Source organism: Balaenoptera acutorostrata, chromosome 17, assembly GCF_949987535.1.
Source record: "Balaenoptera acutorostrata chromosome 17, mBalAcu1.1, whole genome shotgun sequence".
Taxonomy (NCBI): domain Eukaryota; kingdom Metazoa; phylum Chordata; class Mammalia; order Artiodactyla; family Balaenopteridae; genus Balaenoptera; species Balaenoptera acutorostrata.
The window spans coordinates 81,202,674-81,227,577 of record NC_080080.1 but is presented as its reverse complement, the minus strand read 5'-3'; the positions used below and the strand labels follow the sequence as shown (position 1 = coordinate 81,227,577).

Sequence of the window (24,904 nt, the reverse complement as noted above, 5' to 3'; positions counted from 1 at the left end):
CATGTGAAAACCATGGTAGGGAAAAAAACATGTGAGTGAGTATGCTCTTTGGTATTCCAGGTACAGTGAAAATTAATATTCTCTTTGACTAATTTAGTTTTTGACTTTTAATGACTAGCTCCAGTGCTAGTTATTACAATTTTGTTTATATAAAAACTCAACAGATCTAGAAAATTGTATACCTTAGTATTTATGAAATACTATTTTCTATAAATATTTAAAACTTATAATAAGGCTATTTATACATTAAAAATATAAATGTTATACTTCCCTTTGTATTGTTATAAAAACTATAAATAACTATGAAGCAGAAATTTATTTTTATATTTAATACTATATAATATATTTAGTCCTAAAAGTAACAGAAATATGACCTGGTAATGTACTTTCTGCGGATTTGTTGCAGCACTCACTGAGTTGCATGTCTGCTTCCCTCTGCTTACCTGGTACATGGATCTTTCCTTCTCTCAGTGGCCCTCTCACCAACCTCACCCCACACAAACCATAACAACTGCAGCAGTCACTATATATTTATACCTCCTAGTAGAACTCACCTTGCTCATAAGTACAGAAATCTAGCACAAATCAAACTGAAACAAATACACAACAAAACTAGAACATGCCTCACCCATCGTTTTCCTTCCAGATACTTCCTTTGCTTGGGTTTTATCTGCTGCCTTGGTGTGAGGAATAGACCATTAACCTCTAAAATTCCTCAACTTCACTCAAAATTCTAAAGTGCATTCCAGGCAGAAAAGGCATCCACTAAAGGCCTCCAAATCCAATAAGCCCAGGAAGGTCCAGAATATCTCAGAGGTTCAAACACAGCTGTTGGAGGGAAAACACTGTGGTGTGATGGAGGTTGGAGACAGGGCCACAGAAGTGAAAATGCAGGTAATGCATCAACCTTTGGCTTTCTGTGTCCAGCCTACCCCATTTGCGATTGTAGACCATGTGTTTCTTTGCTTCCTTCCTCCTTGGCCCAGTAGAATCTGTTGCCCCTACTAAGGAAGGATCACCTGCAATGATCCAGAGCATGTGACCAGAGCTGTAGTGGACGCCCCCTGGCACCTGGGCAGTTACACCTGGATGCTGGCAGGATCGGGGCCCAAAGAGCAGACAGCACATTTTGCTGCAGCAACACTCGCTGGGGGTCACTTCCCCCTGCTGCCAATCTGCGCATCTGACTACTGCTGACCCAGACCTGTTGAAGGCGGGGGATGGCATCAGGGCTCAGGACTGTCTTATGAGATTTATCTGCGCTATTTTGTGCGACACACCCTTACCTCCACCCAACAGGACTTCCCTGCCTTGGATCAGCTGGAATGGTTCTACCAAATCCTTATGTGGTTTACAGGACCCACAGGGTACCTGCCTGCATTGTCAAACCTACAGGACTCAGGTCCCTGAGCTCTAATCTTTGATATCTGCCCAGGTGGCACCTCCAGCCCTCCTGGTATTAATCTGCTTGCCTTTGCATCACCTCCTTTTTGGACTCAGTTATACAGCCCACTGTCTGGTATTTGGTAGGAAACCTGCACAGCCTAGGATTTCATCTTTGGGCCTCCTTGGTTTTAGGAAAACAACCCAAGCAAAACTACGGTTTCTTATGGGTTTTTCACAGTCTGTGTTAATATTTAGGTATTCTTTTCTGAGGAAGTCTCCTTCCCTACCTCACGTCTCCACACCTATTCAACGCGCTTCTCTCTTTAAGAGTTAACATTTTCCTACCTTGTTCACAGTTGATCAAATAACATAAAAACTAAAGAGAATAATGGTTGTCACAAAAGACAGGATATATATCAGGCTGAAGGGCAGGGAATGTTACTCTAAGTAATTGCATTTTAATGGAAAATTTAAAGGACCGGCAGTAATTAAGAAAAGAGTAACCAAATTCACCTCTTCAGTGAAGAATTAAACACATTGACCAAGTAAAGAAAAGGAACACAAGGGTAGTTGTAGGATTTTATGGATGGAGAACAGTGAAGAAGAATAGAGGTGAGGAGAGAATACATCATCTCCATCATCAGTGGAGAAAGATGGGCACCTCAGCTTTCATAGTCCTTCAGCATCATGAATCTTTTTCTAACTATTTAGACACCGGCTGTTATTCTCCCTGCCCTTTGCTCGTAGATGGCTGTATTGACTTTGGATTGCTGCTCTGTGTAGCTATTCTTTGCTATTCTTTTCTTTAGTGGCCCGATTTACCACACCTAGGCACCGACTTCTCACATCTCTGTGTTCAGATATTATTTGCATTCTAATAAGACTTTCTACAGTATCCAATAGCACTTTAATTTTAAAATGTAAATCAGGCAAGGAGTTTTAGGTCCTGACAATAGTGCCTCGACTTTTTCTTTTCTGTTAATTGTGAAGAAAAGCTGATAAAGGATTCTGAACAAACCGCCTGGACTGCTGAAGTAGCATTAGGAATATTCTTTTATATCAGTAAAATCTACTTTTATTTTCTAAAAAGTCCAATTGTAGATTCAATTTAATTTCTTGCTTTTGCATCTGAGTTTAAGTGCTTTGAAAACAACTTCACGTATCACACCTCATTAGATGATTTTAATTACAGTTCTTAATATATATGAATGGCAAATTCATTCTGTCTTGCACGGATAGAACTTCAAATAATACTATTTTTATTATGTGAAGCAGGCATAATATTTGGATGTTATTCATATCTTCTTTAAAGTTGAAAGCCTTTTTCCCCTTGGCTTTCTCTGCTTTCATATTTTTTGGGTCTAAACTATACAGCAAATTATTACTCTTATAGAAAACTAAATTTCAAAAGAAACACTGACATTGATGCATTGAAATTGATTTCAGCCTCAGGCTCAAATCATCCTGTCCCTCAGGAGGTGTTAGCAAGCACCAGTGTCTCAGTAATGTCTGTCAGCTAAATATGCTTTAAGCACCCAAGAACTGGTTAGGCACCAAATGCATTCCTAGCTTAAGAATCTAATTTAATACTGTCTTCCCAATATCCCTAATGCTAGTAATACATTTTTTAAAACTACTTAGAATTCTCTGGGTTTTTTTACTTCATTTTTTCTATTTTCTAATTCTAATAAAAAAAAATTACTGGGAACAATTCAGTGGTACTCAGTACATTCACAATGTTGTGCAATCACCACCTCCATCTTGTTCCGAAATATTTCTATCAATCCAAAGTAAAACCCCTACCTATTAAGCAACTTTCCCCATTCCTTACTGCCCTCCCCAACGTCTGCCCTTGGCAAACAACCAACAGCTTTCTGTCTCTATGAGTTTGCTTATTCTGGTTATTTCACATAAATGGAATCAGTGCAATATGAAATTTTGTATCAGGCATCCTAAAAATGTTACTGCATACATCCATGTTGTAGCATGTTCCAGTTCTTCATTTCTTTTTATGGCTGAATGATATTCCATTGTATTCACATGCCATGTTTTGTTTATCCATCCATCAGTTGATGGGCATTTGGGCTGTTTCCACATTTTGCTGTTGTGAATAGTACTGCTCTGAACATGTGTGTACCTTTACACTGGTCTGAGAACCTGTTTTCGACTCTTTGGTTATATACTGAAGAGTGGAATTACAGGGTCAAGTGGTAATTCTATGTTTAACTTTTTGAGGAGTCACCAAACTATTTCCACATAGGCTGGAGCATTTTACATTCCCCCCAGCTATTTGTGAGGATTCCAATTCTCCTTAACTCACCCAAACCTGTTATTTCCTGTTTTAAAAAAAACGTAGTAGAGCCATCCAGTGGGCATGGAATGGTACCCCATTGTGGTTTTGACTTGCATTTCACTAAGGAATAATGATGTCGAGCATCCTTTTGTGTGCATGTTGGACATTTGCATACATTCTTTGAAAAAATGTTTTTCAAGTCCTTTGCACATTTTCCTAATTTTTGTTTTGGTTTTTATGTGTTGTAAAAGTACTTAATATAATCTTGATACTAGTCTTTATCAGGTCTAAGAGTTGCAAATATTTTCTCCCATTCTGTAGGTTGTCTTTTCACTTTCTTGATAACGTCTTCTGATACACAAAGTTTTAGCTTTGATAGTTAGATTTATCTATTTTGTTGTTGTTGTTGTTGTTTTTGTTTTGTTTTTTTAACATCTTTATTGGAGTATAATTGCTTTACAATGATGTGTTAGTTTCTGCCTTATAACAAAGTGAATCAGTTATACATATACATATATCCCCATATCTCTTCCCTCTTGCATCTCCCTCCCTCCCACCCTCCCTATCCCACCCCTCTAGGTGGTCACAAAGCACTGAGCTGATCTCCCTGTGCTATGCAGCTGCTTCCCACTGGCTATCTATTTTATGTTTGGTAGTGTTTATATGTCCATGACACTCTCACTTTGTCCCAGCTTACCCTTCCCCATCCCCATATATTTATCTATTTTTAATTCTGTGCCAGTGTTTTTGGAGTCATATCTAAGAATCTACTGACAAATCCAAGATTACAAAGGTTTACCCCTGTGTTTTCTTCTATGAGTTTTATAGTCTTAGTTCTAATATTTAGGTTGTTGATCCATTTTTAATTAATTTTTTATATGATGTGAGATAGGGGTCCAACTTCATTCTTTTGCATGTGGATATCCAGTAATTCTAGGACCACTGAAGAGACTATTCTTTTGCACTGAATCGTGTTGATACCCTTATTGAAAATCAGTCAGTCATAGGTGTATGGACTTATTGTTGTACTCTCAATTCTATTCCATTAGTGTGTGTGTGTGTGTGTGTGTGTGTGTGTGTGTATACGTATATAGTTATCTTTACTAGAGATCTTTGTTTCTTCTTGTGGCTTCAAGTTGCTATATAGGGTCCTTTTATTTCAACCTGTAGGACTTCCTTAAGCAGGACTCCTTTTAGGGCAGGTCTACTGGTAATGAACTCCATCAGCCTGTGTGTATCTGAGAATGACTTAATTTCTCCTTCATTTTTATAAGATAATTTTGCCAGGGGCTAGTATGGAATTCTTGACTGGCAAGATTTTTTTTTTAATATGTTATCCCACCTCCTCTGGCTGCCATGATTTATGATGAAAATTCAGATGCTAATATGCCTGAGGATCCCTTGCACATAACACACTGCTACTTTCTCTCTAGATTCAAGATTCTCTCTTTGTCTCTTTACATTCTGATCATACGCCCTTCACTGTGGATCTCTCTGAATTTAGCCTATTGAGTTCGTTGAGCTCCTTAGATGTGAGGATTCATGTATTTCCTCAAACTTATAAAGTTTTTGGCCATTTTTTCTTCAAATATTCTTTCTGCCTCTTTATGGCTCTCTTCTCCTTCTGTCTCTTTACTGACTCTCTTCTTGTAATGTGAATGTTGATCTGCTTGATGGTATCCTACAGGTTTCTTAGAATATGTCAATCATTCTTCATTCTGTTTACTTTCTGATCCTCTGGATATTTTCAATTGTCGTGTCATCATTTTCACTGATTTTTTCTTCTCATTTGAATACCCAGCTTTTCCAGTGCCATCTGTTGAAAATGCTATTCTTTCTGCATCATATTGTCTTTGCTCTTCTGTGAAAGATCATTTCTTTGTCAAAGATATTTTTGCAAGTTCTTTCTGAGGTCTCCATTCTCTGCCTTTAATTTATGTCTATCCTTTCACCAATAACAAGTTGGTGTTGATAGTCTTATAATAAGTTTGAACTCAGGAAATGTGAGTTCATGAAACTTATTTTTCTTTTTCAGAATTGTATTGGCTATTGTAGGTCCTTTGCCTTCTGATATTATAAAATCTCGGAATCATTTTGTCGACACCTACGAAATACCTTGCTGGAATTTTACTGTGAATTTTTTTAATCTATAAATCTACTGGGCAAGATTTGACATCTTAAAAATATTGAATCTTCTAATGCATGAATATGAACATGTCTCCATTTATTTTGGACATTTCTCAGCCATTATTTCAAATATTTCTACTGCTCTGTTCTCATGTTCTTCTCATTCTGTGACTCCATAAAGCTGAGTGTTCCATAGCCCCTGGATGTTCCTTTTAATTTTCCTTTCTTTTTTCTCTTTGCATATCAGTTTGGAGGAGTTTCTTTTAACACATCTTCAAGAACACTTCTTCTTTCCTTGGCCCTGTTCAGTCTATAAATGAACTCATTGAAGATATTCTTCATTTATGATACTGTGCTTTTAACTTTCTAACATTTCCATTTTTCTTAGCATTTCCATCTCTCTACTTATATTATCTAACTGTTCTTTTAAGCTGTCTGCTTTTTCCATTAGAGTTCTTAAAATATTCATCATTGTTATTTAAATTGTCTATCCGGTAATCCCAACATCTGTATTATATTTGAATCTAGTTCTGATGGTTGCTTTGTTTCTTTAAACTGTTTTCTCTTGGTTTTTGGCTGTCTTACAATTTTTTATTATCAATATGAAATGTTATATAGGTAGTAGAATTAAAGTAAACAGGTCTGTAGTGTAAGTATTTACATTAATTTGGCTAAGAGTTGGGCTGTGTCTACTGGTTTTTTCGGTATAGGTACAAGAGTCTTCAAATTTCTCTACTATCTTTGTTTTTGCCTTTCTTCTGGACTGTAGGCTTCCATATTGTATGCTTTAGTAAGTTTGTGGGAAGGACTTTCTATAATGTCACAGCTAAGCCTTAGTGTTTTATTTGGCCGATGTCTTGGGTCTCTGATCTTCTTGAGTGCTTCTCCAGTGGCGTGGTTTCTTTTTCCCTCCTCTGGATCCTACTCCTTTCCCTGCCTGATTGATTTTCAATGCATTTCTATGAACTATTAACTCCTGACTAAGGGTTACCCTCCCCCAGGTAATATAAGAAGGCTGGGGAGGGCAGGAGTAAGGTCCCTTCCCCAGTTTGGCATAAAGTTTCAGGGTTGGGCTCTGGCACTTTTTCCCCTAGAGTGTAGGTCTTTGGAGAATTCTCAGTGTTTCCATAGTGGTCACTTTCTCCTTTCTCTGCCAGAGCCAGGAAGACACCCTTCCATGCGGATCCTGAAGGGGTTCCTGGAGGTGGAGCCCAGGGAAGCAGACCCCTCACGTAGACTGTGGTCTCCAGGAGCTTCTCACTCTCACCCTAGTTCACACTCATCCTGAAGCGCTGTTCATCAATATTACCATCTAAGTGTTACTATCAGTTTATACCTCCTGTGACTTCCGCTCCAGCTAAACAAATCTGTATCTTTTTGTATTCACTTGTCTCTCCACAGCCTGTGATGGTGGTTTGCCCTGTTAATTTAGGATACTGGGTCAATAATTTTCTAAGTCCTTTCTGAAACATCTAACAACATTCTCAGTAAAAAGAGATAATTTTGCAAGGATATGAATACATTACTAGCTTCTGACTTTTCCTAAAAAAGGAAGTTTGTTTCTTTATGAAGTACGTAAAATTCAGTCATTCAAAGAATATGTGTCCCTCATTATCTGGAAGAAAATTTTGCTGGAAAAATTAAATAATTTAAATGTTTGGTCCTGTTAAAATGACAATTTGATTCTACATGGTATTCTTTCTTTAAAAAATGGGTATAACATTTTCCTCTTCAAATATTTTTGCCTTACTTTTATAAATAATTCATAAATTATACATACCTTTTCTTCCACTGAAAAAATACTAAAAATTTATCCTTTACATTTATCCACTCCCAAATTAAGTGTATTTTCAGCCCACTGTCTCCTTAAATATGAGTTGCAAACACAGTATTTTCCCTAATAATTTGCTTACTGCCTAGAAGACTGCCTCAGAAATTCTAGCCTACAAAGTTTAGATAAAAGCAGCTGAAGAAGTGTGAAATATTTAATTAACAGTTTTATTGAAGACAAATGAAAGATTAACATTTATGATCACACCTTTAAATTGAAGAGAGTTTTATTGAGATGATGAAATTGTGCACCTGATGTATTCAGTCTGTTTTCAGCCTGAAAGAGGAAGGATAAGTAATATTATCTATTTCTCCATTTAAAAATGTCAGGGAGCATCATAGGCTAAGATGAGGGTAGGCCCAAGTAGTGTTAGTAATAATCTTAAATTTTACTTTGGAAGATGATTAATCCTTCTTTAACACTAAAATACTGAATAATGTGTTTGATTCATTCTGCTTCATTTTATTGCAGTGGCCTGAAAAATTAAACCTCAAAAGAAATACTTTTTAACATCTCAAACTAAGTCTACTAGTCCCCATAATATTAAGTTTCACAGTGTTTTAAAACACTGACATACGTCACATAATGCTAGGGCTATTTAAATTGCCCCAGAGCATAGAAAGGAAAGGAAACATTCCAACTTCTTCTAAGAAACAGAAATATAACTATATCATAAACATTGCATACAATAGACAACTCTAAGCCTATCTCACTTCAAATATTAATACACAAATCACAAATAAAATAGAAACAAACAATTAAATTGCATATTGAAATACATAACAATAAATGGGACTGATTCTAGGAGTGAAAAGTTCTTCGTAATTAAGATATACTATACATTCAAACATTTATGTTTATAAATCTTAATATAAAAAGAATGTGATAATCTATATACTTGCACAGAAAACATTAGGCAAAACACCACCCTGAAAAAATAACTAAACAGTATATAAAATAGGAATTCGTGTATCTTTTTTAATATGTAAAAGATATATTCTCAGCCTAAAATCCAGCATCATACTCATTTACTTATTTAATGTTCGGCTAAAGTCAGGAACTAGGCAAGAACGGTCATTTCAGTTAAAATGGCATAGTAGGGAGCTCCAAGGACCTGGCCCTCGACAGAAACATTGAGGGAAAAACAAGCCAAATCTGTCTGAATCAAATTTGTCAGAACTCTGGAAAATAATCAGATTTATAGAAACACAGTGAACACTTAATCAGAAAAAAGTTGACTTAAACATAGTAGGAAGGCTTTGTGACCTTTTAACTTAGTTGTTTCACTTCCCCTATCTGACTCATTGGTGGTGAGGATGGTAGCCCATGTTCCCAGGGTGGCAGTCTGGTTATGGAGGGAGCAGAGTGGGCTTTGTTTTCAAGGAATTGTGTTGTCTGTTAAGCCTTTCTGATGGTTCCCTGATTGATGCAAAACATTTGCATCTGTTTAGCCTAATTTGAATTCTCTTAGGGAGTGAAAATCCCTAAGTGAACAGCATTGCTTGACAACATTGAAATTAACAAGCTGCTGATGCCTGGGATGAAAGATTACAGTTGGGACATAAATAGACATGCCAAAAAGCCTTGGAGGGAAAGCCAGGGAGAGAGTTAATTTAGGGTATAAGGACTTCAAAATTCTCTGGCATATAACAGGGTATCTAGAAAGCTAGCCACATACTCAGGGAAAAAGTCATGCTCAGGAAGAAATGGAGAAGACCCTAGGCTTTCACCTCCAGCTGATCTTTTGACTCAGTATAAGCAGAGTGGAGGCTAAGGAAGACAACTAAACAGTCTGGCTAAGCACCAAAGGAGTGCCACAGCACAGAGCCAATCAGCAAATGCCAGGCACTAGAACCTTCTTCTCTTCTTTCTGTGTCTCTAGACATTAAAGGAATTCTGTGTCAAGCCAATAGTTTACCATAAGCTAAAGGAACAGAGACTTCAGAAACCACACATGACAAAGAATACAATCTATAAAAAATAGGATAGCAAATGTATTAAACAACAAATGACTACGATGTGTAGTAAAGAATAACAACAAAACTGAAAGAGGTCAGCAATTTGATTTTCAGATTTATCACATCATAATATTCAAAATGTTTAGGCTTCAACATGAAATTATGAGACATTCAAAGAAATGTAAAAGTACAGCCCACTCAGAAGAAATACAAGAATTGACAAAAATGATCGCTTCAGAGGACAAACTTGGACGTACTCAACAAAGACTTTAAATCAACTGCTTTATATATGATCAAAAGCTACCGGAACCATGCACAAAGAACCAAAGGAAACCAAAATAATGGTGTCTTGACAAATTGAGATTATGACTAGAGCTAGAATTCATAAAAAGGAACCAAACACAAATTCTAGGGTCAAGAAGTACAATAAGTGAAATGAAAATTTCACTAGAGGCGTTCTAAAGTAGGAGAAAGAATGGTCAATCTTCAGAAAAAATTGAAATTACCCAGCCTGAGGAGCAGAAAGAAAACAGAATGAAGAAATGTGTAAATATTCTAAGAGGCTTGTATGACACCATCGAGTATACCAACACACACAGAATGAGCATTCCAGAAGATGAGAGAAATAAAGGAGCAAAGGTGTATTTGAAGAAATAACAGCCAAAAATTTCCCTAAATATGAATCTACAAACGGGAAACATAGTCAAATAGCTGAAAGTCAAAAACAAAGAGGGAATCTTGAAAGCAGCAAGAAAAATGATGCATAACTTAAAAGTTCACCTCAGTAAAATTAACAGCCAGTTTCCCATCAGAAACTACAGAAGACAGAAGGCAGTGAGACGAAACATTTAAAATGCTGAGAGAGAAAAATGTTAACCAAGAATTTTATATCCAGCAAAATATTCTTTAAAAATGAGGGATAAATTAAGACATTTCTAGGTACACAAAAGATGAGAGAGTGTATTATGAGTAGACCTGCCCTAAGCGAAATGCTAAAAGGAGTCTGTCATGGTGGAATCAAAGCCATATGAAGAAATAAAGAATCCTGCTAAAGGTAACCACATTAGTGAATAAAGACTGTTATTACTGTGCTTTTGATCTGTAAGCCCTCTTTTTTCCCCTGTGTGATTTAAAAGACAAATGTATAAAAACAATTTTAAATCTATGTTAGTTGTACATGTGTAAAAAGTAATTTGTGATAACAACATAAAGGAGGAGGATGGAGCTGTCTAGGAGATGAGTTTTAGCATAAAATTGAAGCGAGGTGGATAATTTAACTGCTTTGTTATAAGTGAAGATGTTAACTGTCATCCCAAGGGTAACCAGTAAGAATATACCTTTAAGAATATACAGAAAACAACGTGAAAATGGAACCAGGTGAAGAGATACATGGGGGAGAGCTTCCAAACAAGGGGCTTCCGTCCTCCTGGAGCTTGGGGCCCCATCCACGTGGCAGCAGAAGTGTTCTGGATCCCTGATGTAGAAGCTCTCCAACAAGGGTGAAAAAGCTCCCCTTTGAGGTTTTTTTTTTTGGTTTGTTTTTGTTTTTGTTTTGCAGTTTGATTGCCATATAATTGACATACAGCACTCTAGAAGCTGAGGTGTGCAGCATAATGATGGGACTTACATGCATCAAGAAATGATGACCACAGTAAGTTTAGTGAACATCCATCATCGCATATAAATAAAAAGATAAAGAAAAAGAAAAAAAATCTTTTCTTTGTGATGAGAATTCATAGGATTTACTCTCTTAACGTTCATATATAACATACAGCAATGTTAATTATATTTATCATGTTGTACATTACATTCCTAGTACTTATTTACCCTATAACTGGAAGTTTCCTTTGGGGTTTTTAATGGAAGCTTCATTACATAGTCATGATGGACTAAATCATTGGTCAATGATGACTGATTCAACTTCAAGCCCCTCTCTCCTCCCTGGAGGTCTGGGGGTGGGACTGAAAGTTCCCACCCTCTAATCACGTGGCTGGTTCTCCTGACAAACCAGCCCCACCCTGGGGTAGGATCCAAAAATCACCTTCAAAAACATAAACCCCGTAATGATGGAAAGGGACTTGTTGTGAATAACAAAACACCCATTTCACCTTTATGGTTCTGAAGCATTTTCAGGAACTGAGGACAAGAGACCAAATATTATAACAAACAATGTGCCCATTGCTCTTATCAATCAGAAAATTCTGATCTGGGGAGCTGTGAGCCAGGAACTATGCAAGAAGACCAAATGCACCTGAGAAATATATTTTGGACACCTGAATGACCAAATATATATATTTCACATAAATCGCAATATCTCAGAAGCCCGTTGTCAAAAGAGGATTTTTAGCGATGGGAACAGATTGGCCTCAAGTGCATGCTGAGGGAATGAGAATAGGAGAGTACATAGCAGTGGCTCTCACTGTTTCTATGTCTCCTCAAAGTACGTACCATGAAGTGTAATCTCATAGACACTGGCAATACATCATTCACACAACAATTCCAGGGCTAGGAAGGGTGATTGAGAGGAGAGCAGGTGAACCTAGAGCTTAGCAGTGGTGAGTTCTGTGTGGCTTGAGCCCGCTGCCAGCCTCTCGCACACTCTCCAAGCCCACCCCCAACTCAGTCACCTCTGAAGAAAGCTGTGTGCTGTCACCACCTGTATGCCATACAACTGCCCACATAAGAGAAATGATGTTTAACTTATTTAAAATTTAAAATTGGGGACTTCCCTGGTGGTCCAGTGGTTAAAACTTCACACTCCCAATGCAGGGGGGCGCGGGTTCAATCCCTGGTCAGGGAACTAGGATCTCACATGTCGTATGGCCAAAAAAAAATTTAAAAAATTAAAATCGATCGCTCTGAAATATTTGTAGAAAAATGGGAAACCATATACAGGAAGATAAAAGAACCAACCAATAGATGTGCCCATTCACTTTTCGAATAAACACTAGAAACTGATGCTTAGAAAAATAAATAAAATTATCTTTAGAGTTGAAAAGAAGCTTTGCATACTTTCAAGATTAAAAAAAATATGACAAAATGTAGTTTGGGGGTAATTCTTACTATTTGTTATTAAAATAAAATATAACAGCCTGAAAGTGATAATAACCACACAAGCCTTTGGTCCACACACTGACTCAGCACGTTTCCTTCTTTTCCAGCACCTCTCTGGCTTTCTTTTCATTTGAGATGAATGCTCGTGTATCTAAATGAACAGAAGATTAAAGGAATGAACAGAACAGGGAACTACTGTTTCTCTGTTACTTCCCTGTACTTTAGGGAAAAGTTATATCCCAGTAATGCTCTCAAGTTATTATCTGTTTACCCTTTCCTTTAAAACATACATATTTGAGAAAATGAAATGTCAAGGACTCCCATGGTAATACTTTCTTTTGCAACCCTCATGCTGAAAGAAGTTTCTTGGTAATGTCTCAGCTAAATTGCTTCTATTACAGTTGAAGCCAATTTTCTTCAGCTCTATCCTTAGTGAAAATAGAGGGCAGTTCCCCCCAAATACAGTGCTCTTGAATACAACTTAATTTACCTTCAGTCTCTCCTATCCCACATAAACTGTTTCATTAACCTTTTTCCAAAGAGGCTGCTTAAGTCTCCTCATCACCTTATGAATCTGGGAATGAAGTTTCCCCCAACTGCAAATAATAGATGTCACAAATCCTAATTAGAAAAAGCACAACCTCAAATTATTTTTATTCTATGTTGCTGCTCTACATATATCTGTATGTAACTCTGCTGCATCCAAATATATTATCGCACCTGCATTTTAAAAATGAGCACTCCGTTACTTTCTCACTTTTAGTTTACTGAGCACTGAAATCTGTGCACTTTCCCCAAAAAACAGTACCGAAATCGACTAACTGTGTAACTCTCATTTCATAGTGTAAAGAGAGAAGAGGCTTTACCTCAGTGCAAACAGCTGTGGGCAGAAAAGCAGAAGAAGAGACCTTTAGAAAAAAAGACTAACAATGAATCTAAAATATTTGTAAAATCAACAACTAAACATACACCAATAAAACAATGATGTTCTTCATATGGGCTACAATAATAAGGCCAAGAAAGAAAAGCACGAGCCAAAGATAAAATAGTGAGTTTTCCTCACCACTCCTCTGGAGCTCTGCAGGTCTCTTCAGGAGCAACCTCCCCTCTGAGTGGTGGAGAACTCCACTGTCTGGGGAGAGGATATGTCCAACAGGGGAGTCGTTAGCCGCCCGGAGCTACTGGACAGTTAAAAGGAAGCTTGTCTGAATTGAGATGTGCTGTGATGCAAATTATACACTGGAATTTGAATGTTTTAGAATGAGACCAAGGTTGTAAAGTACCATTAATAATGCTTTGTGTCGATTATATGTTAAAATGATAAAATTTGTATATTTAGATCGAATAAAATATATTAAAATTAATCTCACTTTTAAAACTTAGGTGGCAAGTAGGAGGTTTAAGAGTACATATACATGTTGCATTTATGGCTGATGTGTCATCGTTACAGAGTGACCTTCTTGTATCCATTTTAATATTCATTTCCCTGAAGTCTGATTTTCCTTGTGGTTATTTAAATTAGATTTCTTTTTGACAGCATGGAGTTGAGTCTTTATTCTATCCAATCCAACAACCTCTGCCTTCTAAGTTGCCCACTTAGATCTGTAATTATTGTGACTATTGATATTAAGCTTAAATCTACCATCTCAATATTCTTTTTCTATTTGTCATATATGTACTTTGTTCCTTTTTTTCTCTACCTCTCTCATCTCTTGGATTAACTAAGATTTTTTTTTTTACTGTTTCTAGTTTATCTCTATTATTATTTTATCATTTCCTCTCTTTCTCTCTTTTTACTGGTTGCTTTACATTTTTAACTTGATATAAGCTATTGTAATTAATATTATATTTCACTTATTATATAAGAAACTTACAACAATATACTTCAATTCCTCCAACCCATTCTTTGTCCTATTGTTTTTAGATCTTTTACTTCTACATATTCTATAAGCCCCAAGCTACAATGAGTGTTTTTTTAACTTAAAATTTAATAATTTTTGAAAGAGATTAATAAATGAGAAAAGTCTTTAAACTTGCTTACACTTTTACCAGTTTCATTCCTTTGTGGAGATTTTAATTTCCCTTGTGTATAATTTTTCTTCTGCCTGAAAGACATCCTCAATATTCCTTTTAGTGTAGGCCTCCTGACAATGAAATCTCTCAGCCTTTGTACGTCTAAAAAAGTCTTTATTTTTCCTTTAACTTTGAAAGACATCTTTGGTGGATAAAGAATTTTAGTTTATGTATATTTTTTCTTTCAGTTCATTCAAAATATATCTTCATTTTGTTCTGACCTACACTTTTTCTTAACAGAAATCAGCTACTATCCTTCTTCTATATTTAATGAGTGTCTTTTCCTCTGGTTTCCTTTATGATTGCCTCTCATAAGTTTTCAGAAATTTCACCATGCTTTTGTATAGTTTTGTTTATGTTTATTCTACTTTTGTTCATTGAGTTTCTTGGATATATGTCCTCTCTCTTTCTGGAATCCCACTATGCCCACGTGTGACTGTTTAATACTGTCTCACAGATCAGGAACTCTCTGTTCAATTTTTAAATTCTTTTTTTGAGGAGGGAAAATTTTTGGATAATTTCTATTGCTATGAATTCAAGTATGCTGCTCTTTAGTTTTGCATCAACTAATTGTCTGTTAATTTTACCCGAGAGGAATTTTTTTAAATTTCAGATACTATATTTTTCATCTTTAGAAGTTTAATTTGTCTTTATATCTTCTATTTTCACCTTATAATAGTTATGGTTTCTTCAACATTTTAAGCATATATAGTGTGTTTATAATTCACCTTTTGATGTCTTTAGTAGTTCCATCTTTATTATTTCTGTAAATGTTTTTATTGATTGCTTTTTCTTCTGCTCATGTGTCTTATTTGCATGCTTTTTTGAATGGCTGAACATTTTTGATTGTATGCCCTACATTAAATTTTTTGTTGGTGGTGGCTCTATTTTGTTGTATTTCTTTCAATAAACTTTAACTTTGGGCAAATAGTTAAGCTTATTTGAATTAGTTGCATCTCTTTGAGGTTTGTTTTCAAGATTTGGTAATGTTCATCCAGGTAATGTAACCTTAGAAGTTTTATCCACTCTGCCTTGTGTGCACACAAACTCTTCCCAGCCCTGTTAGGACACTAGACATTGTCTGTCCACCCATTGAGGGTGGTTCTTTCCCTTGCCTCAAACACTTTTATGCAAACACACATCAGTTCTCAGCTAAAGAACCACGGGGAGCCCTCTGCAGATCTCTGGGGTTCTGTCCCCCTGTGAAGCTCCATCCTCTGTTCGAGGTGGCCTGTCCTCCCTGAAATCAGAGCTGTGCCTCTCAACTCAGTGAGGTCAGCGGACTCCCTGGGGGCTCCTTCTCCCTGCGCTGCAGACAGAACGTTGTTTCTGGCACGAACTGGGAGCTACAGTTGAACTGACCTTGTTTCTTCCCCTTCTCTGGGGATATAGTGTGCGCTGTCTTTTGTCTCATGCCTGACCACCAGTATTTCATATATTCTGTCGTTGCTGATTGTTTAATGCATTATTGCATATTGTTCAGAACTGGAAGTCCCTTAGTCTCTTTCTTAAAAAAGTTTTACAGTTGCCCTTCTCTTCATTTTATCTTCCCTTTTAGCCATTTCCCATTAGGTTTACTTGCTTTTGTGTTCCTTTTAATTTTTTTCTTCATCTTGAAATGTTTTTCACTTCCAGTTCTGACATATTTTATTTTATTCCTGAGTTTTCCTAATTTTACTGTGCTTTATTTCTTCTATCATTTTCTAAGCGTGTTCTATCACATTTGGAAGCAGTAGGTGACATTTAATCTGTTTTATGGGGATGTCTTCCTGGCATTCTTTCACTGTCAGTGGGGTGCTGTGCTGCCCCCCTGTCATTGTGAATGACTCTGGGTGGAATCAGAAGTTGACACTTTTCTGCACCTCACGGTTTATATTAAATTAGTTTTCCTGAAGTCAACGTGAGGCCATATTTAGCAGAGCTTTTTAACTTCTTAGAGCCCTCTCTGCTGTTGTTTCTTGTTTGTAGGTTTTCAAGCTTCCCTAGATCTGTTTCTTCCATTAGTTTTAGCTGAGATTTTGCTTTCCTTTGTTTTAATATCCTGGTCCTACTCAACTTTGTTTCCACCTTGAGTCCTTTCCCCTCAGTGTGGGACTTAAAGCTGACCAGCCCTGACTGGTCAGTTTCCAGAGACCACAGAAGTTCAAGAGTTCAGGCCCTTCAATCCGTGCTGCACTGGACCAGTGATCTCAACTTTAAGACGGAGCAAAAGTCGTCCCAGTTTCAGCTGCTATACTTGCCCCACTTTATTTGATTACCGGTGGGCTATTTTGTTCTAAGTTTATCATCCACCTTATTTATTCCTTGTGATTATTTCTACACAGATGCCGATTGCATGCAGGTGTTAAGGATATTCTCCAGCCACTTGTACTTTGAGGTTTGTGAGGATATTTTGTTTTTATTTTACTGAATTAGAGATTCAGGGAAATTAAACAAAAACATACCACCACTGCTGCTGTCCTCAAACGCTAACACCCTTCATGCTCATTATCTCTCCTGTTTGCCTTTGCTCTATTTTTAAAATCAGAAGATTAGTTTGGACCATGGATAACCTTCATCCTAAATCAGTTTCTAAACTGTTGCTTCAGTCCCCACGTGCCTCTACTTCTTCTGTAGTTGCAAATGTGTTTTATATTATTTTGTTGTTGTTATTCAAATGTATTTATACCCAATTTTTTAAAAATAAATTTATTTATTTATTTATGGCTACATTGGGTCTTTGTTGCTGTGCACAGGCTTCCTCTAGTTGCGGCGAGCGGGGGCTACTTTTCTTTGCGGTGCACGGGCTTCTCATTGCGGTGTCTTCTTTTGTTGCAGAGCCCGGCCTCTAGGCACACGGGCTTCAGTAGTTGTGGCATGTGGGCTCAGTATTTGTGGCTCATGCACTCTAGAGCGCAGGCTCAGTAGTTGTGGCGCGCAGGCTTAGTTGCTCCGTGGCATGTGGGATCTTCCCGGACCAGGGCTCGAACCCATGTCCCCTGCATTGGCAGGCGGATTTTTAACCACTACGCCACCAGGGAAGCCCTATACCCAATATTTTTACTTTCATGAGAGCTTCGCTAAGGCTTCCCCAGCCAGTGTGGTTCTAAGATGTGAAGTCTGTGAATAGAGCATCCGTCATCTAAGTGGAAGTCGTCACCAAAATCTAGAGAGTATGTGAAGCAGCAAGTTAGTGTAAAAAAGCTCATGAAGGAAAACAATGAGTTTAGCAAAATACAGAAGGTAATCTAAAAAAATCCCAAAAATACCATTGTTCTGTGTGGTGGAAAAGGAAGCATTAGGATTCAGATTTCTCTAGGGAACCCTTTTTGGCTGCCAAGTTTGAGGTGATTTGAAGTCTTTTTTAAATTGGCTTATGTTGCTTAGACACCCTCAGGGTGATGGTTACCCCATAAACATCCCACGGACATTGTGCAGTTAAATAAGCAGTTTTTTTTTTTAATATTCTCAAGGTTATTTTTTAAAACTGTATCTGTGTAAAGTTTAAAAGCGATCAAGTGTACATATTAAAGCTTACACATTCTTGGGGCTTTTGTAGAACCCTTAGCTATCTTTGTCACAAAATCTGCAACACTCTGTTAAAATCATCTGTGTTTATGTCTGTCTCCCTCCTACTGGCAGGGACCATGTCTTTTCCACGATTTTGTATCTAGTACCCAGAAAAAGAAGATATAATATAAAAATCCTCACATAAAAATCCCAGACCAGGGCTTCCCTGGTGGTGCAGTGGTTGAGAATCTGCCTGCTAATGCAGGGGACACGGGTTCGAGCCCTGATCTGGGAAGATCCCACATGCCACGGAGCAACTGGGCCTGTGAGCCACAATTACTGAGCCTGCGCATCTGGAGCCTGTGCTCCGCAACAAGAGAGGCCGCGATGGTGAGAGGCCCACGCACCGCGATGAAGAGTGGTCCCCACTTGCCGCAACTAGAGAAAGCCCTCGCACAGAAACGAAGACTCAACACAGTCATAAATAAATAAAGAAAAGAACGTGAATTTCTTTAAAAAAAAAAAAAAAATCCCAGACCAATGCACCAGACCAGTCCGTAAATTTAATTAATTCGTCTGACAGTATGAAAATGGAAGAGCTCACTAAAAAAACTGGGAGCTATAATCCAGTTGGTGGTTAGACTGTGATTACCTGCTTGAAGCCTTACTTTGCTTGAGGGAAACTTTTCATCGATTTCTACAAGAGCATGATAGGATCAATGAACTTGGGACGGCTGCAGAATTTCCCAAATGGTTAGTAGGTGTCAGGTAGATGTGATAGGAAGAAAAAACTCACAAACTTGTGCTAATTATATATCATTTGTCCGGACTACTCACAACTTTGGTCAACTTTACAAACCATGGCTAATATTAGTCACAGCAGTTAAAGATATTAAATGATATCTTTAATCCTCTTTGCCCTTTTGTATTTTCCTCTTCTTATATTGAATATTTTAAAATCATTAAGTCCATTTTCTAAAAGAAATTCAATGTCTGCAAGATACCTGAAGCTAACCTATTTAATTAATTTATATTATCAATGATTGACTTCCTTTTAAAGTATTAAATGACCTCTTGGATTCCCACACAAACATTTCTGAGAAATGAAAAAAAAAATTCTCTTATGAGACTAAGAACGAAAACCAAGATTTCCTAAACAATTATTAGAATACAGGGCAAAGTTTATGCAAATTGAAAGGCATATGGGAATAAAATGGGGAATATAATTGCTATTTTGCTATGTCAAAAAATACACAAATGACTGAAAGTTTTATGAGAAGACATTTCATCCCTCAAACCCTCTTTTCTCTGGTCAAAGATCCAGGGTTTATTTCTAGCAGAGAGCTAGGCATCTCTGTCCCTACAGATGGCATACGGTCCTACATCTCCTCCATCTACACCCTCCCAGCACCATTTTAATTCTACACAACCCCTGAAAATAACAAACAAAGACTGAAAAAAAAACATTGTGTTCTAAACTTTCTCAATTCCATTGGACCCAAAAAAGCTATGCTGCTTTTTTTTGGATTACTAATTGTGTATTGAAAACAGTAAGAGGTTCCACGACACCAAATAAACCAGTTCTGAGGTTTTCCCCAAGATAAAGTTTAACAGCTCCAGCTTCTTCATTGTTTATCAAAATACAAAAGAAAAAAGTAGAGGTTATCATTTTTCGAAGGCAAATCTGACCCCTGCAGGCTGAGGTAGTAAAAGCACACGTAGACAGGGGCTCCGAGGGGCTGGGGCTCAAGGATGACCCCCCGCGCTCCCGCTGGTGAGACCCCAGAGAGCCCGGAGCAGGCAAACAAGGGGATTGCAGGGCTCCCGCTCAAACCAGAGCATTCCAACCCAAGTGCCCATGCGGACCCAAGAAAGGCTGGCGTTCCTGCAAGGGGTCTGAGCGCGGTGGCTGCAGCCCCCAGCCCGTCTCCTGGGCGGCCACGTAAGCACAGATACAAGCACAAACGCTATGGGGTGTGGGAAGACCCAAGACAGAGCAGATCACAGGGACCCTATTGTGACCATGCAGAATGGATCATGGCTGGTTCTGACCCGTTTCACGTTCCCAATGGGAAACAGACCACTGGTGGAGTGGACTCAGGCCATCACTGCAGAACCTACACTAGGCACATTCCTCCCTTCTGTGTGTTCAAGCGTTCTCCTTATCCTGTATTTGTAACTATTTTTAAAAATGCACTGAGTTTGGGTTAAAAACCAACCACCAAAATGGATCTCAACACAGATGTAAAGCCCAGAAGAGGAACGTCAGGCTTGCCTGACACAGCGACTCCTGGATGACCCGTGTGCCTAAAATCCCTTCTTGGTACTAAACAGTGGGTTGATTTTCTTTCTACAATAAAAAAAGCTGAGTAATATTTCATAGGAGTACCAGAAACTGCCTCATTGGAAACAAAAACTATTTACATTAAATAAAAACCCAGTTGCAGGCTGCGTCTGCACATTTATAGCATGGTGAAGCACACTGTGACCGACCGTGGAGATAGCTTCTGGCGCTCACAGCCCAGGGGCACGTTTGCCACATGAGAGTAAAGCGAGGGTAGAAGGAGGGAGTGAGAGGGGAGGGCTGCCATTTGTCATGTGCTCCGTTAGACTTTATATCGAGGTGAGGTTTTATTTCCATTCTTTGGACGGATTCCAGATGAACGGCTACATAGCTCATCTTCCAGCTGTAGAAGGTTTAATTACCACCAAATACTATGGCAGTCACGTGCTTGTTCTTGTTTGGAAAATTGGGTGCTTGTGTTTTCTCCATTGGAAATAAGAATAAGGTCTAAAGTTCCTGATAAGGTTGCCAATTGAAGATGAAAAGATGAGTCAGAATGCCCAGTATTTTTCTCAAATCTAAGAGGTTTACAGCAAGAGTCAGCAAACATTGCCTGTAATGAGCAGTTAGTAAACGTTACAGGCTTTGCGGGCTGTACAACTCATAACTCTGAGTTGTAACTTTGTTACAACTCATAACTCTGTTGCTGTATGACACTGACAATATGAAAATGAATGAGCCTGGTCGTGTTCTAATAAAACTTTATTTGTGGTCCCTGAAATTTGGATTTCATATAACTTTCACGTGTCATGAAATATATTCTTTTGATTTTTTTCAATGAATTTTAAATGTAGAAAACCTTCTCAGCTAGTGGGCCGTAGCAAAATAAAAACCTATCCAGTGCCATTATAAATATACATTTACAAAGTCTTACTACATGAATATTTTTACATCACAACTTAAGAATGCAATCTTAAATTAGTCTTAATTTTAGTTTTAGTTTATGAAAATATATTCAGAAAAAATCCTGGAAACATATGTGAAAACATTAGCATTTTAATCTCTAAGAGTAGGAATTTTGCATTCTTTCCACTTAGTCTTGTATACATTTTAAGTATTTTTCCAAACTATCTGATCTGAATTATAATTTTAATTCCAAAACAAAGTAGTCTCAGTCACTCCAATGTGAAAGATTGAAAGGATTCATAATTGCTATTGTATAATACCATGTGCTCCCACACATGCTTTGTTTTCGTATAGTAAACACATATTCACCTTCTAATGATAAAAATGTTAACATTTACTAGCACTAATAGTGGTTTGTTTTACTACCTTCTAACATTTTGCTTTCTTAGGGCTCTATTGCTTTTAATTAGCAAATGGGTAGGCCTGGGGGTAGCGGGCACTCACCGTGGGAGCAGAGCTGGACCAGGAGACCGGGCACGCCATCAGGTAGCATCTAATCGTCCATCAGGCCAGATAAACGAATTGAGGCAGAGGTCAGAATTGCTTGTGTGAGGACTGGCTCTGCTGTCATCACCAGTGGTCAGGTTCTCTAGTAGACAGGTAAACAAAACCACAAACAAAGTATCAGTTAGCCAGAGTCGACCAACTCTCATTTAAAAACTCCCACCCAGGTGACGAGTCTCACCTCAAGACCAGTGGCTCCCGCGACCCTCCCCAGGGCGCCCCTGCCTGATGTGGCAGGTGGAGGTGGCTTGGATGGAGCCCTTGGACAAATGCAGGGGAACCTCTTTGGTGTAACGTATAAGAGAAAATACATGTGATTTGTAAGGAGAGATACTTGGGGGCTTTTGAACTGTCGAAAATGTACGTTCAAATGCAGACTCTCCGGAAGCGTTTATGTTGATAACATCTTTGTGTTGGCTGTCGGGGCCGTTGCTTCCAGGGTGCTCCTTATGTGGGTCTAGTTCATCTATCGTCTGCATCTCTGGAGCATCGCTCTAGCTCTGCCACCAGCATCGTACCGGGACCCAGTCTGGAAATGCTCAGGGTCAAAGCCTCGCGGATGCAGACTCCCGGCTCCCGCGAGCCTCTGGGCCTCAGCCTCCCGTGCTCGGCAGCCTCTCCTCCGCGTCGTCCTCGGCAGCGTTTCACGTCAGCATCCCTCTAGCGGGCTTGCGTTCCGCGCTGCAGCTGCAAGAGGTCCTGTCTCGCTTTGCTGGAGGCCCCTTCCCGCTCTTGTCTCGGTTTCTGAGGATTTCCTGTGCCTCCCGCTGCGTCGTACAGCAAAGGCACTGACGCTGGCGGCCGAGTGGCTGGAGCCTCTCAGCTCAGCTCCTGGGTTTTTTTTTAATCTTTCTGAATCGCTCCCTTTCTCTCCTCAAAGCTTCTCTGCCTCTTCTGCAGACGCGTGGGCTTTCTTGTTTTCAGATCCTGACTTCTCTGTGATCACACCCTACAGAAAATACTGACTTAACAGATGTCCAGACGTCGGATTGTTACAGTAGGCAAGGATTTTCTGTAACCAAATACATTCCCAGCAAGAGGTCAGCTTTTCTAGAAGATAAGCTTTGAGGGCAAAAGGGCTCGACTTCTTGCTTTGTTCTAATGGTATCCACCTCCTCCGGAATGAATGAGAATCCCTGGGCCGTGTGGTCTGAGCCCTCAAAGCAACAGCCTCTAGGCAGCCTGGCAAAGCACCTGCCTGCAGGTGCATCTTTTCTGCATCATAATGTTGTAGCTTCAGGCCTGTGAAACTTGGATGAATCCTACCATCTCTTCTGCATTACGTGGGGACTGTCCTGAGTGTTTCAGGAGGCAGTGGCCTGGGTACAAGCAGACGCCACGATCGCAGTGAGGATGGTCACAGGCAAAGAGCGCTGGTGATGGAGGAGCCCGGGCCCCTGGGGGCTCAGGCGTGGCCCGTGGAGCCCGCCACCTGTGCTGAGACAGGACTCGGGGCCACGTAAAGGCCACTCGGGGTCCCCTGTGCTCGTGCTCTCTGCTGCCTTTCCCTCCGTCAGGACTCATCTCTTCAAATCCGTGACCACCTCTGGACATCCTCTCAGTAAATGTAGCCAAGTGCCTCGGACAAGATGCTGGCTCCTTCTGCCATGACCTCTAACTGGTTTTCAGAATTTCTCTGCAGAAACCATTCGTCATGACTCATTTCTCCCTGAATTTTGCCACCAGAGGACAAATAGTGGCAATGAGAGTTTTCTTTTCAACGTGTTTGCTGCACTAAAATTCTAGCTTTCTATCTGTGCTTGGGGAACATTCCGTCTTCTCTTCATATTCAGAGATAAAATAAGGTCGTGTAATTTACAGTGGCATGATCCCAGGTGGCACAAGTTCAGAGCCGAGAACAGTCTCTCCTCCAGAGGACACGTGACCCATGCCTCTCCTTTGCAGGACCTTCAAGGGCCATCTTCGACAACTGCGAAGTAAGCTTCATGTAGGTCAACTGTGGAGCCTGTAACTCTTAGCAAGAGATTGATTGGCCAAATTTGTGTGAAGCCAGAGAAACTTATTTTTTGTGAGGCAGGAGAAGTTGGGATGATGGGAGAGAAGAGATGACAAAGTGAGCAAATTATAATCACACTTTTTATTCATAACTTACTGCCCAGTAAAAGAAGTGTACTTGTAGGAAACTGGACCACGGGAACCCGTAGTGGGACAGGAATGCGTGCATTTATGGAAGCAGGTGAGCGTCGACTCCAGTTACCTGGGCGCGATGATGCCACGCAACCACACCACCCACCCTGCAGCAGACGGGGCCCGAAAGAGCCCCAGCTTACAGACACGTGCATGACGCACAGTGAAGTGAAGAACGCGATGTGTGCTTTTATGGAGTGCCGTCCAGGAGCATTCTGTGTTACTGCACTGAAAGAAGCCAGATGTGCCCAGAGATCACATATTGCCTTGCATTCCATTTAGAGAAAAGCCAGCCTAGAAGACTGTCCCCCGTGTTTAAAAGCTAACAAAAGAGGCTGTTAACCTTAACCTTGGAATAACCTTGATTCTGGGCCCAAATTCAAAATGTTCACAAAAAATCCTACTTAGCCATTAATTATTAAATTAAAAAAAAAAAAACCTTCAAGAGAATAATGGTTTTTATCGAATGTATTAGTTTACATACATTTAAATACATTGGGGGGAAGGGTACATTTACTTTTGATCATAAAAACACGTCAAAGGCAAAGATGTCAGATAGTGTGCGTATACACAAATTTACAAATGCTGAACCAAAAGTTAGCACATCTTTGAAAAGATATTTCTTGTCCACAGTAAAATGAAAAATAAAATAAAATTTAATTTAATTTAATTTTAAAAGCTCAGAGCAAATTTGTAACAAATTTAAGTATCTCTAAAATGTGACTTTCATTCTGAGATTATGTCATTGCCACATTTTTCACAGTGCCTACCTGTAGAAAGTTGCTTGTGTA

General features: G+C 38.9%; 1 long non-coding RNA gene across 1 annotated transcript in view; it reads right to left on the bottom strand.

Moving 5' to 3' along the window:
* Nucleotides 1-24,904, bottom strand: part of LOC103010026 (uncharacterized) — a 389,852-nt gene that overhangs the window by 4,628 nt on the left and 360,320 nt on the right. The window contains exon 5 of the long non-coding RNA XR_009005839.1: nucleotides 21,906-22,050. This is a non-coding gene — a long non-coding RNA (uncharacterized LOC103010026). The remainder of the gene's footprint in view (nucleotides 1-21,905; nucleotides 22,051-24,904) is intronic.